Genomic DNA, 12,045 nt, shown 5'->3' on the forward strand with positions numbered 1-12,045 from the left:
CTGAGTTTCCTTGGCCATGTGCGGATATTTTGCTTGCCAGTTCCGTTCTGCTGTAGCAGGAAATCCATCCCTACTGGCAAAATTCCTGTGGACTCCAATGAGGCCCAGAGTCTGGCCCTGTTGTCTTAGCTTTTGTCCAAGGCTGTTGTGTTCTTTTCTCTACTTTACATTTTCCCCCCAGAGTTGTCTCTGAACTATTTTCATACGGCTTTGTCTTGGGGTTTTCTGATTCTACATTCCTAACTGCTTCACAGACCACTAAGGGTGAATCTACACGGCACCCGTAGCTCAAAATAAGCTACACAATTTGAGCTGCACAAATTGCGTCGCTTATTTCGAGTGTATTTCAAAGTGGCTTATTTCGAAGTAGAGCGCTATTCCAAAACGTCCTTTAATCCTCCTGGAGCGAGGTTTACCGGGACGTCGGAATAGCATGCCCGTGATTTCGAAAGCTATTTAGAAAGAATGGGCGTGCTGTCAAGATGCAGAAAACACTATTTCAGGATACTGGACGCATCCCAAAATAGCACCACTGTCTAGATGCACCACGAGTATCTGCATTACAGTTTTGATTTTTTTTTAAAGCGCATCCCACAAAAGCAACGAGAGGACTTTACAAGCAGCCAAACAGCCATGCCACTCCCCTGCTCCCCACAACCCGCCTCACCCCGCAGGAGAAATGGTTGTTGTCATGGTACCCAAGATGGCCAAAATGCCACTGTCATCTCAGAGTAATCAGCAATCTTGTGGAGCACAGCAGGCAGTGATATGTAACCAATAACTTTTCAGACTCCCTGACCAGCAATAGGCAGCTGATGATTTTTTCAAAGTAACTTTAATAACCCTGGGCACAGACCCTGGATACAAAGGCAGCAGCAGAACTGAATTCAGACAGCTCACACGCATGGCCTGAACCAAGAGAGCTTGTTTTACAGGAGAACCTCCTTAGACATTCAATCATGCATTTAAAGGTAGCCACCTTTCCACCAAAGCATTCTATCACTCAATTACCGAGGGACACGGCGGGACTGGAGTTCATTTACGACTTCAACCAGTTAGTACATTACAAAGGCAATTTCTATTAACCAGTAAACCCCTTTATTGAAGCCCAGGGGAACAGTTTCAAATTTGTAGATGAATTCCTGGTCTGGAGTCTCTCTGGGTATGTCTACACTAGCTCGTTAGTTCGAGCTAGGTAGGCAAATGAAGGCAAGTGGGGTTGCAAATGAAGCCCGGGATTTAAATATCCCAGGCTTCATTTGCATCTTCCCGGGCACCGCCATTTTTAAATCCCCCTTGGTCCGAACTCCGTGCCCGCGGCTACACGCGACATGGAGTAGGTAGTTCGAATTAGGATGTCTAATTCGAACTACCAGTACACCTCGTTCCACAAGGATGGCGGTGCCCGGGAAGATGCAAATGAAGCCTGGGATATTTAAATCCCGGGCTTCATTTGCAACCCCGGTTGCCCTCATTTTACCTAGCTCGAACTAACGAGCTAGTGTAGACATACCCTCTCTGATTGGGTGGGGAAATAAATATGTTGAGGGCTTAAACATGAAGGTCTTTTGTGACTCTAGCTGGAGGTCTCAGCTGAGACTTGGGCCCATTCTGCGGGGTGCTCCGCCACAGGCAGCCCCTGCCCTAAAAAGCCCAGCTGGCGAACGGTGGGACAGAAAGCCTAGGTTAAGGTCACACTTGCCCTCTAAACAGACGACAGGTTTAAAAAGAGAGAGAGAGACTCTGCCCCTTTTTATCCTTCTTCTACAGATCTGATGCAGCACAGAGAAATTAAGTGATTTGCCCAAGGCCAGTCTTTGGCCACACCAAGGATCTCCAGAGTCTCCGCCTTTTACAGGGAAAGGACGACGCAGTGTTTACACTTATACCAGCTTGATTCAGGGGCAACTATTGGCACAGCGGGGTTACCCCTGATTTCCACCAGCATAAGCAAGAGGAAGCCCAGGCCTGCCCACTGTGCATGTTAATTCCAGAGAAGATCAGATCAACTATTTGGTGGAAAGCGGCCCCTCCAGCCGGGCAGGGCAGTCGCCTCCTCCAGAGCAGCGTGGTTAGCAGCTATGAGTCTCTCTCCTTCCAGTGTCCCTGCCTGCAGAGTACACAGCCGCCCACGGCAGTAATTACTCACCGCTCCTTTTGTGCGTCTCGGCCGCGCTTGTAAATCAATCCGTCCGTCGTGACAGCTTGAGCACGGATATGGCTCATCCCCTGCAACAGGCAAGTAGGGGGTGGGGAGGGGAGAGAGAAAGCCGTTGATGGAATAATTGTTTTTCATCCCACGTCGGCTTTGAGCCATTGCCTCAGTTTCTGTGCCCAGGTAACGCCCATCTGGGGCATACGGAGCAGGGTTGTTTTTGCACAACAGCTCAGCATTTACAGAGCCCCGATTCCACCCTTTCTTCCCCCGCAATGAAAGGCTCGGTGTTGTGCCGGGGGAAAAGGTAAATGGCATGTTAAGTGCGTTTAATTTGTTAACACAGTAGACAGCAGCACGGACTCCCCTCGGAGCTGCAACTTAAGAAGAAGCTCTGTAGATGGAGAAAGGCTGATGGCTTGGAGGTACACTATCTAGTGCCAGTGAAAAAGAGCCCCGTGAAATAGTTCCTTGCTCCCGTCACACCAGGAGTCAGGAATCACCAAGGGCAGTGGAGTCCATGCCAGGAGGACACGGTGGGGACAAGAGCAATGAGAAGGATGCTACAAGCGATGGACCTGTCACGGACTCACGGTTTGTCTACACCAGTGTTTCTCAAACCTTTTTTATGAAGTACCCCTTTTTCAAAAAAAATTAAGTCTCCCTTGTACCTACAGTTTTCAGAAACACATTTTTTTCTACCATTGCAACACATTTGTTTAAACAACTTAATCGTAGCCGGGCGGGCAATGAATTTTTTGGTATGAAAAAGACAAAAATAATAACACTCTGTAAAACTGAACACAAAAATTCAGTTTTCTCCAAATGTCAGTTGTGTTGACGTACCCCCCAGACTTCTCTGGAGTGCCCCTAAAGTCACTCGTATGTACCACCGGCTGAGAAACACTGATCTACACGACACAAGGGACCATTGACTCGGCCTTGTTTCAAGTGTGGATGCAGGTTAATACCGTTTAGCTCAGGCATGTCCAAAGTCCGGCCCGTGGGCCAATTGTGGCCCGTGTTCCGGTTTAATACGGCCCCACAGGTAATTTGGCAATATCTATCTTTTATGGCCCCCAACGAATCCATATGTATTGAGATGAATACATTGTAAAATCTCAGTTAGTCAGTTGGTCTAAATCAGTTATAAATATATTTGACACAACATGTATACTTGGTGTTATGTTCCTGTTCATATTTTTTGAACTTAAAAGTTGACAGACAACCTTTATTACCAATAATATGTAATGTACTTTACAATGTTCCTGACATATATTTCAGCTTCCTGGATTTTTTTTTCATCTGGCCTTCAGATATGAAAGGCAGAGTGATTTAACACCTGTTTAGATTTGTCATCCATGTGACGAAATGAAAAGTATGCCGTTTGCAATAAACTTTGCATAAAATAGTTAATTTGCATTTAATTTTAATGGTTCAAAGAATGCCAGGCAAAATGGTCGGCCCTCACGCATGTTCACTTCATCAAATCTGGCCCTCTTTGAAAAAAGTTTGGACACCCCTGGCTTAGCTGATTGATCATCCACCCGTTCCCGAGGTGGAATGTGTTAACTTGCATTTGCTTAGGGAAAGGTAGAAGTGAGTTACAATGCATTAGCTAACTTCAGATCAGTGTAGACCAACGTTGAGGCTGGGTCTACATTACCGACATCACAGCCGGACCACTTCAGCTTTGTTGCTGTAAGGGCAACCTAGGCTAGCGTGTGGGCCACACGGGTGGCCCTCCATCGTCTCAGAGGGGCCGCAAGATTGTTGTAAACAAGGCAGTCTCCCGGGCTACAGCAGCTTTGCTCACTGTGACTGGCTGCAAAGGGAGCCCACAGCTCTCAGAGTCAATGTTGTGTCCAATCCGCACGTACCTCACTTCACGTGGCCTGGCTCCGTGTGGGAATCACATTTGTAATGCTGGTCAGGAAAAAAAAAAATGGATGGGTGGATGGAAACCAGCAAAATCTGGCAACCCTGCGTGGGAGCTACGGTAAACAAAAATGTCTCATGGGCCACACACAGAACCCTGAGCTGGCCACAAGTTGCTAACCACTGCTCTAAGGTGTCCTTTGTAGCTGCTTTCTCCACCAGCATAAAGCTCTCCTGCTAGCATAATTCTGTCTATACCTGCACTCCTGTCAGCAAAACCCCTGTCAGCCGAGGAGCGGGAGGGAGATGTTTTTCCCTCACCCTTGGCTGACAAAAGTTTTATTTACGTTAGGCCTGGTTGTGAAGGAAATTGATCTTCTGGCATTCGATTTAGCGAGTCTAGTTAAGACCCACTAAATCAAATGCCGAGTGCAGTTCTCTGGCAGTCGTGAGGAGTAAGGGAAGCTGACATGAGTGTCCCTCTGTGAAGACGGCGCCAAGCTCAGCTTAAGGTAAACTGACGCCAGCTACGTATTTTACAGAGCTGGAGTTGCGTATTTTAACCCGACCTTCCAGGTCTAAAGTACATCTGGCCTACGTGTTGGCGTAGACAGAGCCTGTGTGTCACACAACAGGCAGCTTTTGGCTTTGCAGATGAAGGGCAAGCATTCTGATGAGACACAGTCTCCATCTTGTCTACCCCGGGGATAAATTAGGGATGAGGACACCAGTCATGTAAACCCTTCCACAATGACGTAACGGAGAGAGTCTTATCCAGAGACAGACAAGTCAGAGCTGTCCCATTCATTGGATGGTTTGGGGGGGCTTCCCCAGGTCCCACACTTTTGGGGGCCACCCCAACCGTCCTATTGATGGGAGGGTCCCAGGGCAGGACAGCGGCATGAGTTCCCCCTCCTTGCACTCCCCACATGGGCGGCAGGAGCTCGAAGAGCCTGTAGACTCGCCGCACCACCCCTCCCGGCCTGCTGCCCTCGGCTTCTCCATGGTGATGGAAAGCAAAGAGCCCAGGCCCTCTGCTACCGAACTCCTCTCGTCCTCGCCACCCGCCTGGTGAGTGACCCCTTCTGCTGCCACACCCGGGCCCTACAATCCTCTGGGTCATGTTGCTCAGGGGGAAGGGGTGGAGCAGAGGTGAGGCCTGCTTTTGGAGGTTGTCTGAGGCCCTGTGTCCCCCACGGGACGGCCTTTCAGTCAGCGGGAAAAAAATTCTCCTTGGTTTTAGAGCCGGCATTGGATCAGACACAACATGAGGTCCATTGTTTGCAGAGTGAGCGGAGGGGAGGGGTTTTCCCTCCCCTACGGCCCCCTCCTTGTCTGACCTCAATTATTAGGTAAGCAAACAGAGCTCTCTTTCCACTGGCACCTGGGCAGCTCGGCCTGCTCAGATGTCAAATGTGAGCAATAAACTGGTTTACTGTTTTCAGACTTGTAGCTGGGTCAAGGGAAGAAGCCAGCAATTGCTGGGTGATTTTATGATCTCATTTAATTTTTGTATTTCATCTGCCTGAGGTTCCTCGGTTTATTGAAGTCCCTGACCAACATACCAGGCCAGGACCTATAAAACAGGAGTGAGCGTGTAAGTCTCAGTATAACTGTGAAGAGAGAGGGGGGGGGAAAAAATCAGGACACGCCAGAGGAAAGGAAATACTTGCTTATTAGCTTGAATATCCCATCTGTACAGGGATAGATCCGGGCTGATGTGAAGTGGAGCTAGGTTGATTGACACCACAAGGATCTGGCCTACGGCATCTGGTTTTTAGTGGAGAAGAAACTTAGGCAAAAATCTGCATTACTCCCACAGAGGAGGAAGGCCTTAAACATGCACACTGACCCAGTGACATCTGCCAAACCCCAATGCCTTGAATGGAATCAGCCCCAAAATAATGAAGGCCAGTGTTGATGCTCATCTTGTTTACAAGACACCCAGAACAATTCAGAGAGCTGAAATCCATGGTCAAGCAGAGTCTGTGGCAACGCTCAGAAGCGAACTCAGATCTTGAGTCTCAGTTTGGAGATATCCGCCCCTCCTTCTGAATCTTTTAGCCTGGCAAATAGACATCATCAAATCCTGGACGGGACCTCGAGAGGTCATTGAGTCCAGTCCCCTGCCCTCACGGCAGGACCAAGCACCATCTAGATCATCCCTGATAGACGTCTGTCCAACCTGCTCTTAAATATCTCCACAGATGGAGATTCCACAACCTCCCTAGGCAATTTATCCCAGTGTTTGACCACCCTGACAGTTAGGAACATTTCCTAATGTCCAGCCTAAACCTCCCTTGCTGCAGTTTAAGCCCCTTGCTTCTTGTCCTATCCTCAGAGGCTAAGAACAATTTTTCTCCCTCCTCCTTGTGACACTCTTTTAGGTACTTGAAAACCGCTATCGTATCCCCTCTCAGTCTTCCCTTTCCTAAACTAAAGAAGCCAAATTCTTTCAGTCTTCCTTCATAGCTCATGTTCTCTAGACCTTTGATCATTCTTGTTTCTCTTCTCTGGACCTTCTCCAATTTCTCCACATCTTTCTTGAAATGCGGTGCCCAGAACTGGACACAATACTCCAACTGAGGCCTAATCAGCGCAGAGTAGAGCAGAAGAATGACTTCTCGTGTCTTGCTCACCACATGCCTGCTAACGCCTCCCAGAATCATGTTTGCTTTTTGCAACAGTGTCACGCGATTGACTCATATTTAGCTTGTGGTCCATCCCTCCACACAGACTGGACTTTTCTATTCCTACTGTCCTGAACTAGAACTCCTTCCCTCCCGAAAACTGCTATGCGAGGCTGCCTAAGGAATTATGCATAGCAAATAGCTGGGGGTGTTATATCCTTCCATGTAATCTGTAATTTCCCTGTTATTGATTTCCTAAAGATAAACTTGTGGTTTGCGTGTGGTGAAAGCTAATTTAAACAAGAAAGATGAGTCTCTCCAGAACACCTTGATTGGCAATTGTGATAAATTCCTATAATTACTATGGACTCCAAGAAGAATTTTCATGTGTTAAAGATGTTGCTGAAATGACAGCCCAGAAACGGAAGGAGACGGAGGAAGGAGAAGGCATTAGGCAGTTTCTACCTTTGCCAAATTACCTGAGTGTTTAGCCTCATGCAGATGCACAAAGGATCACCAGAGTCAAGCTGCTTTGGCAAGCCAAATATTGCCAACGCCCGTCACGGGAAAGTTTGAGAGTCGGGCCACTTAATAAGCTTGGCTTAAATATTGGGGAGTTTTGTTTTAGTTTTTTTTTGTTAAGGTGGTTTTGGTTCTTTTTATTGGCCTTCCGGTTTGAGCATTTAGGACAAGCTTGAAAAGGGGGATCCAAGTATTTCTCTGCAACCATGAGCCAGAAACTTTTTTTAAAAAAGTGGAAGTGGAGATTCTGATGCACTCAAAGGCGGACACTTTAAGAGACACCAAGTCAGTAGAGCTCCGGGCGGATCCAAATGTCTACCCAGGGGTGCAACTAGATAGTGGTATCCGCTGCTCTGCAGGTCTCTACTCCCAGGAGACGCTGCCGCCAACAGAGAGGAGTGTGATGCCACCACTCCTAGGAGCCCGGGCCCCATGCTGGCAGCTCTCCTAGCCACGTGGCTGTACCGCCTCCAGCCCTGCCCCCAGCGCCACGTCCTGTTGGAGGAGGTGCAGCCTTGCTGGGGGCGGGGCTGTACAGCCACATGACCGGGAGGAGCTGCCGGCATGGGGCGCTAGCTCCTGGGAGTGGCAGCATTACGCTCGTCTCCTTTGGCCGCAGCGTGTGGGAGCAGAGCCCTGCGGATTGGCAGATGCCAAGGTCTCTCCCCGGATGCCAGCATCCGCAAGTAGCCATTTGTATCTGCACAGGTAGACCCGAAACCCTGCCTCCCCACCCTCCCACCTATGCCAGCCTTCAACCTGCGCCCACCTGGGACCTTACAGAAGCAGCCAGCCTGCCCTGAAAGCCCTGCTACTGTACCTTGGCTGCTATGGGTCCTTGTGCTAGCTAGATCCAAGGGAGTTCCTACACAAGCCAGTTCCACCCCTGCACCCAGTGCAGACCTGCCAGCAGCTCAGAGGAGTACCCCCTTGGCAGAGTGCACCTGCTGGTCCACTGGGAGCAGCAAATTCAGGCTGGAAACACCACACGAGCAAGCCCATTCGTTTGCAGCAAAGTTGCATGAAACTTTAAAAAGTGAGCAGGGTGGCGGGGAGCAAGCCGATTTTTTGACACTTCAGTGAAAGTTCAGTTTGACTACAAGCTGGAAGTGGGGGCAAACACAGTGCAGTGCACGTAGGGTGGGGACACAAAGGGCGCTCTAATGAGACTGAGGAGAGCTGGACGTGTGTGAGTCACCTGAGGGATTGTGTATCACAAACATTTGCCATTCACAGAAAACCCCACTGTATAGACACCGGCGCGCCCTGCCATGCTGCGCGGTGCAAAACATGGACGCCTTAGGACGGAAGTCAGTGTGGTACAGACAACAAAAACCCAGACGGCAGACTCTGCTGGTTTGGATGCAGGCAGGAAGTGGGGGGAAAGGGAGTTGCATGGCAGGAGAGAGCAGCAGGAAAGACCCCAAGGAAAAGCCATCCATATGGGCAGACATCAGCGCTGCCAAGATGGCGGATACTTGCATGACAAGCGGACCCCACTTAAGAGGATGACCAACTTTCTAATCACACAGAGAAAACACCCCTTCTCCGGCCCCCTCCTTCCAAGACTCCACCCCTTCTGAAGCCCCGCCCCCTTGCTTCATCCCCTCCCCCCATCTTCCCACTGCTCTTCCTCACCCTTACCCACTAGCACCAGGCTGGGGGGTGTGGGCTCTGGGAGACAAGGAGTTTGGGGTACAGGAGGATGCTCCGGGCTAGCGTGTGGTGTCCTGGTGGTGCTTATGCTGGTTCCCAGGAAGGGGATGCCTGAGACCTGCAATCCCTCATTGCATAAATACCAGGGAAGCCCCAGGCAGGTGCCATCCTCAGGGCTCCTATTGGCCTTGTTTCCTGGCCAATGGGAGCTGCGGAGCCTCCTGGGCTTCAGGGACATGCCAGCCCCCTCCAGGAGCTATGTAGACCCCTGGCCCCTACTGACTGGACTTTTAACGGTCTGGGCAGCGGTGCCAACCAGAGCCACCAGAATCCCTTTTGGACCAGGAGTTCCACTCCATCACCAGTTGCCTAGCAACCGTCTCCTTAAGTGGTAGAAGATTCCAATACATGCATAACAAAATACTGGCCTTCCAAGAAACACCCCTCCCTACATGCGGAGGAGGGCCCAGCTCTCCCCCTCATAAGAAATGTCGCTTGCTCTCTCGTCTCTTGGAAGTGGTTTCAGAATCCCCTGGCTTCTTCACAACATGGAGAAGCTACACGAGGAGACCCCGGACCACATGCCACCAGTGTTTCTGCATTGTTTCTTTTTCATGCCTTAAATCTAGTCTCTTGGGCTACGTCTACACGAGTTTTCTCGGCAAAAGATATGCAAATGAGAGACTCATTTGCATGAGTTATGATCTCATTTGGATATTTTCTGCCAATCCGGTTTTGTGCAAAAAGCAGCAGTGCGGACATTTTCTTTGTGAGCAAAACCCCTCTTTTCCAGAAGTTCGGTATATCTCCTTTTGGGGCATAAGGCTCTTGCAGAAAACGGGGGTTTTGCGCAAAAAGAAAAATGACCATACTGCTTGTGTTTGCGCAAAAACCCCAGTGCAAAAATAGACTGCCAGGAAATATGCAAATGAGATATTTTTTGCCAAGAAAACTCGTATTGTAGACATAGCCTCGGTGGGCCTAGAGACCTCAGCCAGAAGCCCTGTTACTCACAGTCGGGAGGGGACAGGCACGGAGCAACCGAGAGGAAGAGACCAGCCGATAAAAGGAGCACTAGGTAGGAGACATTCTCTTGCTATTTAGATAATCATTTGGCTGGTAGGCTTTGCTTCCCTCCCTCGGAGACTTAATGGCCAAATACAGCCTTTATGGAACGCAGGGTCAATAATTAACAGCTGCAAAGATGTCAGTTCACATCGGACCCCGCCTCTTAACTACAGGAAGAAGGGAGAAAAATGTCAGGGACACAGCAGGTGTTCCAATTGTCTCCCCTCGCTGCTTCCGTCTGGATTTAAAGACATGTCCACGTGCCCCCCGCAGACCCAGACCCATAAGCGTGATTCACATACGCATAAGTCACTCAGGGTACGTCTACACTAGCTCGTTAATTCGAGCTAGGTAGGGTAATGAGGGCAAGCGGAGTTGCAAACGAAGCCCGGGATTTAAATATCCCGGGCTTCATTTGCATGTTTCCGGGTGCCGCCATTTTTAAATCCCCCTTAGTCTGAACTCTGTGCCCGCGGCTACACGCAGCACGGAGTAGGTAGTTCGAATTAAAGATCCTAATTTGAACTACCGTTACTCCTCGTGGAATCATTCATAAGTGAAGGGTTTTTTTGGTTTTTGTAAGTTTGGGTTTGGGGTGTGGGGGGAGGGGGTTTGCACACTTTTGTTCTAATTCTAAGCTGTGGATGAGCAGAGATGCTTAGGACATGAAATTTACTAAGAGGCCTGTCAGTACTAGCCTCGTTTTACAGATCTGGAAATGGATACAGGTAGGTATAGCTAAGCCAGGAGCAGAACTAGGACCCAGGGACCTTACTCCCTTTTGGCCAGGTCTACACTACATAGAAAATCAATGCTGCGGCAATCGATCTGCCGGGGTTCGATGTAGCGAGTCTAGTGAAGACCTGCTAAGTCAAACTAAGAGGGCTCCCCCATTGGCACCAACAGTCCTGCTCCTCATGAAGCAAAAGGGAAGCCAATGGGAGAGTTTGCTCCCGTCAACCTCCCGCTGTGTGAATGTCACGAAACCTGATTTAAGATTCAGTAACTGCGTAGCTGGGGTTGATGTAACTAGAGTTGCATATCTGAAGTCGACCTTCCCCTTTAGCATAGGCCTGGCCCTAGACTATACTCCATTCTTGCAGGAGTTTTCCTTCTTTTAAAGGATCCAAGGATGCTAACTTCAATTTGGAGGGCTCAAGAAAACGTGCAGTCCAGACACAGTAGGATGCGTTAGTCAAGGCTAAAATTGGGAGAAGAGCTACCGATATCCCAAGAGCAACTCCCTTCGGCATGAATAGTTTTGGGAAGAGGAAGAGAGAGTGGGGGAGGGGAGCCCAGACAAAGTCTTTCCTCAAAAGCCTTCACACTTTTCATTTGGACACCAAGGAGGCGGCCACGTTACCATGGAAACAAAGGGGCTCGTGTCTGCATTTTTTAATAATCCCAAAGGGGGTATTTAATTGGAATCAACCAGAGCTTTTCAAATGGAAGAGAATTTTTTTTTTAAAAAAAAGCTGCTGCCAGAAGAGGAACATTAACTATAAAAATAAAGCCACGAAACAAGAAAAAAGGAAATCAAAAGAATAAATTTACTGTAACCAGCAAAGGATTCATTAGGGTTACAAAAGCTCAACTCAATTTACCTCCAATTGACATTAACGAATTGGATGTAGGTCCTGCTTGAAAGCCAAACAGAACAGCTTTCTCCTCTGGGTCCCCACAGGCCCCAGCAGCTGTCCGCCAATTGCTCCTCTAGGCTATGTCTACACTCGCGGTTTCTTGCGCAAGTAATATGCAAATGAGGCTAAGCATGGAATATCACCGAGCCTCATTTGCATATGTAATGAACCACCATTTTTTTCCAGAAGAGGCTCTTGCGCAAGAAGGAGCATCTACACTGCCCCTTCTTGCGCAAGAAAAACCCTCTTGTGCAATGCCGTTACACCTCTTACTTTTCAGGAGGAACGGCGTTGCGCAAGAGGGTTGTTCTTGTGCAAGAAGGGGCAGTGTAGATGCTCCTTCTTGCGCAAGAGCCTCTTCTGAAAAAATGGTGGCTCATTAGGTATGCAAATGAGGCTCAGTGATATTCCACGCTTAGCCTCATTTGCATGTTACTTGCGCAAGAAGCCGCGAGTGTAGACATAGCCCTAGTGTGGAACAAGGTTGTCTTTCGGC

General features: G+C 49.0%; 1 long non-coding RNA gene across 1 annotated transcript in view; it reads right to left on the reverse strand.

Annotated features, from left to right (window-relative positions):
- Window positions 1-12,045, reverse strand: part of LOC142820954 (uncharacterized) — a 52,102-nt gene that overhangs the window by 28,388 nt on the left and 11,669 nt on the right. Inside the window, exon 2 of the long non-coding RNA XR_012897984.2 lies at window positions 2,150-2,229. This is a non-coding gene — a long non-coding RNA (uncharacterized LOC142820954). The remainder of the gene's footprint in view (window positions 1-2,149; window positions 2,230-12,045) is intronic.

The sequence above is a fragment of the Pelodiscus sinensis genome, chromosome 28 (genome assembly GCF_052426305.1).
Source record: "Pelodiscus sinensis isolate ZL-2025 chromosome 28, ASM5242630v1, whole genome shotgun sequence".
Lineage (NCBI taxonomy): Eukaryota > Metazoa > Chordata > Testudines > Trionychidae > Pelodiscus > Pelodiscus sinensis.